The following is a 6,052-nucleotide window of genomic DNA, read 5'->3' on the forward strand; positions in this document are numbered from 1 at the left end:
TGAGGACCCTCCAGTATCAAGGCTCAATATGGACCCTCCGGTCTTGTGTCTCAGTGAAGATCCTCCGGTCTCACAACTCAGGTGGACCCTCCGGTCCTAACTCGGTAATGCTCAGAATAATACACAACATAAATCGCAAAGACATAATGCATGCTATCACAATACTCAATATAAGCACATAAGACCCTCCGGTCATACAAAGATTACCACTCTAGGTAAAGTATAGTGAGAAGACTCACCTCGTAAGCAAGCAAACAAGTAACCTCATACACAAATCTCGAACTAGCCTCCGCCTAACACATAGGATAACTATCTCTAATTAATACTCTATTCACGACTCTAATAAACCAAGGGTTATGCCCTCTCTCTATCTCTAACTCTTGAATGCGTAAAAGGCCATTTTACCCCTCCATGGTCTCCATTACTCATGTTTGAGCGAATCCTAAAGTTCAAAAAAAAAAAATCAAACTCGATTCAGCAGCCAACGTTGACCCAACTCATCGAGTGTATTCATCTAACTCGCTGAGTCTCCTTGTTTCCACAGAAGTCTCATGAAAGTCCAGCTCAACTCATCGAGTTAACCCTCCAACTTGTCGAGTTATCTCATAATCAGACTCATCGGGACAAACCCTAACCGACTCATCGAGTCAGCTCATTGACTCAGCGAGTCCCTTCAGTGGGTATTCTCATTCAAACGTTTGAAGGCATATCTATCACTCCAAGCCTCCTAATACTCGATTATCACATAAAGTTTTGATCTTTCCATTCATGCATGGCATATTTGCTCCATAATGCCAATACAAGCTCTTACAAGGGTGTTTAGCATAAAGCTTCCTCTATGGCTGGATAAAGTTGGGACCTTTGGAGTCTAGGGACCTCACAAGTTCCAGATTTGAAGTCTAGACCTCCTGATAACTCATTGCACTCAAAGTCCCAATAAAAGGTGGTAAAAGACCTAAACTTCCATAATCATGAGATCTAACCAATAAGATGAGAAAGGTGAAAGCTTTTTACCTTCCACAGAAGCTCTAGACGAAATAGCACTAGATCCAATAGTTTCTCTCCGTTCTTTGCTGGAAAATCTTCTCTTCTCCTCAAAAGATGCACTAGAATACTCAAGGATTAGCTCTATAACTCTCTTAGCTCACTACAAACGTTTAGGGTTTCACACAGGGGAGTTGGGCAGCTGGTAAGGCGAAAATGAGGACATAAGTTCTATTAAATAGGTCCCAACCCCAGAGAATTAGGGTTTCTTCTCACAACGCCAACTCGGCGAGCCGGCTCTTAGACTCGTCGAGTTGGTTATTAAACCCACCTGGCCAATTCGTCCCTACTCGACGAGTTAAGGAACTAACTCGTCGATTCACCCAGCCAACTCATAAATAAACATATATAAATATTATACCTCAGAGTCAGGATGTTACAACAACTAAAAGTCAAGACATAAAGTTGGATAAGCTAGGGTTCTAGCCACACATGGCTAGAATAGGATCACAAGTAAAAACATGGAAATAGTATGAAATTACAACTTACAAATAAGAGAAATAATGTTTCCAATTGACAAATGATCAAACCCTTGAAAAAGTATTCGAAATCCTCTCACCAATAGTGCTCTGATATGATGTGTGTGTGTGTGTAAAAATGACCCAATTCCCGTGATATGAAAAATAGGAAAAACTGCTAAAAGTTGGTTTTAGGGTGGAACACGCCCCGTGTTAAATTAGAGTAAATCAACAAGGTTCGTATTGATTGGAACATGTCATTCAATCCTCGATTCTCCTTGCAAAGTACAATGCTCAAAATTGCTCAGCTGGGCCAACACGACCCGTGTTAAAATGCGTTAAACTGACATGGGTCGTGTCCAGCAAGGTCAACATCTTCTTTTCTGGTCAAACACGACACATGCCCACTTTTCAGTGTAAATCCAACAAGACCCATATACTCCTCTGACTCCGAATCCAAAGTTGAATTTTCCAACTTTTCTGTTCTTCCCACGATCATCCCGAAATCTTCGCCAATGCTTCCTGGCACCTACGAAAGAGCGTTCTAACCTCTGGTTTACCCGAAAAGAACATGAAAGCATAAAAATAAGATTGTTCTAGAGACTAGCATTAATTAGATGAAATGCAAAAAAAATGAATAACTATGCTAAATAAATGTATAAAAGTGACTAAAAGGTGTGAAAAAAGGTGGCAGAAAGAACAAGAATCGAACGAAGCAGGATGACTTCTAGATAGAAAAAAGAAACATAGAGCAAAAGGGGGCAGAAAGATCCTAAAAGCTAAGAATGAATGCATGCAATGAAAACTATGAAAAAAAAAACACATGTACAAAAGATACTTAAGAAACAAAATGATCAAAAAGAAAAAATTTAAGAACACAAGTAATTTATCTATTTTTATAAATATATATAAATACGATCAGACCTTACATTGATGGGGATCCAATCCGTACGACCTAGGCGACCATCCTGCTACCTTCCACATATCACAGACTCCCAGAGTGTGGAAGACCACGAAACGGTGTAACCTAATAATCCAACCACAGTTTTATTTAACGTTCATACCTAATTAGCTTTAGTGAGTGAAAATAAGATAGTCCAGGATCTCATGTCCTTAAGACTAGATGCTCAAGAATCAGAATTGACGCATTCTTAAGAATCCATCATGGCAAATCAGCTTTCGTTGAAGTAGTGCGCCCACCCGAATGGGCCCAACTCATATGCTTTCACTTTTTCGAGAGCCACAAGTATCATATCACACAGTTCTTTATTCTCCATATTTGAATTTGAGATGGATTTTGATTCGATGGAACTTCAATTTGTATCTTCGATTTGAGCTTTGCGTTCTTCAATCAACTTTTTTTTGAATCTCTTAAAATTTCTTCGATCGGGTGCTCGAAATTTTGATTCGGGTACTGGATGTGACGGTTGTACCGTGAGGGTAATGCATGTCAACAAATAGGTTTGCGTTCTGTGGGTCCAGAGTTGTCGATAAAGATTCTTTTTAAACATTCAAAACCAAATCATCCTAAAGTTGTTATTACTGCCCACAAAAACGTTTAAGTATGCCATTTTTTATTATCTAAAGTTGGGGTCTCTATTTACGGTGTTTGGGTCTCCTATTCATGACAACTAATTCTACACTTCGAGTGACAATCCAATCACTTCGGATATTTTTCATTTTGATTTTTCGTTTTCCCACTTCATGGAGCTATCGAATGTAAAGAGTGTCATCATCTTGTATATTTTATATAAGCATGAGGATGAACCTAATGTACAACTCTACCCATCCCCAAGCTTAAATATAAGCATCGTCCCCGATGCTTGGAGAAGGTGAAACAACCTATTGTGGAAGAGGAGGAAGAGAAGGAGGAGGATTGTACCCGGAGTTTCGGGTCCAAACCCAAAACTCCTCCCCGTGCTTACATTGGCCCTCTTGATCCCGAGAATATTGAGTGGTGAAGGAGGAAAAACTTAGTGTTAGGCTCGTGAGGTCTTGATGGTAGGGGTCAAGGCGGGTGTGGATCGATTGGAATTGATCCACGTATTGTTGGTGGTATGGCGAAGGTCAATCATCATGGGATGAACTAGTGATGCCCATGGGAGGAGGATTTTGTGGTGCCTCATCATCATCATCATCACCATCACTCTCTTCACCTTCCTCATCTTCCTCACCGGAAGAGGAGATAGGGAAAAGGTAGGGTGATTTGCGAGTCTGTGAAGTTGGTAGGACGCTTGAGGGCAAGGATATTTCGGTTATCGAGTGTGATAAGGAGTTTTGGGTCATAGTTTTAGCCCACGGTCCAATTATGATTTTTGTTCTCCGTCTGAAACATTCTCATGGACTCGAGTATTGTCATGGTGAGATAGGCTCACCGGGCAGTAGCTGGTGATTTATGGGATATGGGGCCCAGACTGGAGCACTTTTGGCAAACAAACTAAAAATGCCACCACAATAGATGTTTCTGGATTGTGATGTGTTGAGGCGGATGAGCTTCTTGCAAAGGAATGAGCCATAGTGAGGAATGAGGTTATCATTTTGGTGGGCCATAGCATAGAATATTTTTAGTTCAAGAGTGCTAATGGTGCTTCACTCTTCTCTAAGGACGACAAGAGAAATAATAATCCGATGAGCCACTATCATCATAGGATGGATGAGAGAGGAGGCTTTAGCAGCACTTGAAACATAAGGATGTTGATGCATAAGATGAGTCCACCACGTGAGATCAATGTATTCTAGAATCGGGTCATTGGGGCCAAAAGTGTTTTATGTTGGGGCCCTAACAATGACATTGATTTGGTTCAGGGACAGGGCATAATCATGGTTCATGAGCCGGAAGTTTAGGACATCGTGGTCCAAATAGCCTTCGGACAAAAACTCGGTTGTTGGGACTTTATAGCTGAGCTCATGGACTTGGAACAACCCTTGCCATCCAATGTTTCGGAACAAGGTGTAGACTTGGTTATAGATGTGCAACTCACAGAGAGATGGCACATGAAAAAAATTTGGATAATATGTGTGCGCTGGAGAAAGGCCTCAAGTTTGGCAACTTGAATTGAGCCAAGACAAACCACACCACCATGTGTCGGATTAGGTGGAGATGGAAGCGGTGGTGATGGGGACCTACGATGAAAGGCCGAAGAGTTAGTGTGCCTAGTTCATTTATATTGATCGCCTTCCATGTGCAAAATTTGGGGCAAAAAGTCAACTGGTCAACGAGTCAAAAACTCAACTATTGACGGGTCCAGTCTAAATGAGTTTGGCCACAAAAATTTCACAGGAAACTCGGATTTGAATGAATTAAGAGGTTTTTTCAAGTCCAAAAAGGCCACAAATGTATTCAATTTGACTTTAAAAACATTAAATCCACAATTTGAAGGTTTGGAAACAATATATCGAATCGTTGGTGGAAATATGTTTTTGTTGGTGATAAATTTCTCTTCGACCTCCCCAGACTTGCCTATATGAAGATTCAAGCACAAAAACACCAAAATCATTTGAAAATTTTGGACCTAGGGTTTGTGAAAACCCCCAAATCCACCATGAAAGTGCAATAAAATGGTGTGTGAGATGTAGGACATGAAGTGTAGAAGATGAAAATCAAATCTTTTTGAAGATTTGAGCCAAAAACGTGGAGGAATCAAGGGATGCAAATGAAAATCAGACTTGAGGGGTTTCTTGGGGGAAAGAAACTATTTTTGGAAGTGATTGTGTAATAGTGAGGCAAAAACCCAATTTTAAAAGAAATTTTTTTGTTGCTACAGGTGCGTGGACACAACCCGTGTCCATTAAGACTAAATTAACACGCCTTGTGTTGGGTTAAAAATGTCTGAGAAATGTTGAACACGACTCGTGTGATATTACAATAAGGAGACACGACCTGTGTATGCCTCTAATTTGAAGAAAAAAAATACACAATACTTAAACACGACTTGTGTTGAGTGCCAGGCAAAAATGGACACAGGTCATGTACGTCTCTGCTTGACACTTCTTAGTTTTTGAACCCAAAAATCCTCACTCATTCAAAAGAAATGATTTTGCATCCTGAGGTTTTTTTGGTGATTTTAAAACATGATATAACACATTTGGAACATGAAAAACCAAAAAAAAATCAAATAAACATAAATGTTTTGAAGAAAAAGATAAAAATACCCCCAGGTTGCCTCCTGGTTAGCCGCCCTTGTTTTAAGTCCTTGGACCAACTTGGCCCCTAAGTATGCTTCAGTCTTGGTATGTAAGGTTCCCAACTACTTCTATATAATCATTCTTCACCTTGAATCCCTCGTAAAACGGTTTTAATATATGACCATTTACTTTGAATATTTTTTCGGTTTGTTGGATTGTGATTTCCACCGCACCATGGTCAAATACTTTTATGACCACAAAAGGACCAACCCATCTTGATCTTAACTTCCTTGATATCAAATTGAACCTTGAGTGTTAAATAAGCACTTTTTGACCTTTTGTAAAAGTCTTCCGGGAGATCATTTTTTCATGATACACCTTTGTCTTCTCTTTGTAAATCATTTCATTCTTATACGCATCATTTT

Source organism: Lactuca saligna, chromosome 5 (assembly GCF_052625555.1).
Source record: "Lactuca saligna cultivar CGN05327 chromosome 5, ASM5262555v1, whole genome shotgun sequence".
In the NCBI taxonomy this organism is placed as follows: domain Eukaryota; kingdom Viridiplantae; phylum Streptophyta; class Magnoliopsida; order Asterales; family Asteraceae; genus Lactuca; species Lactuca saligna.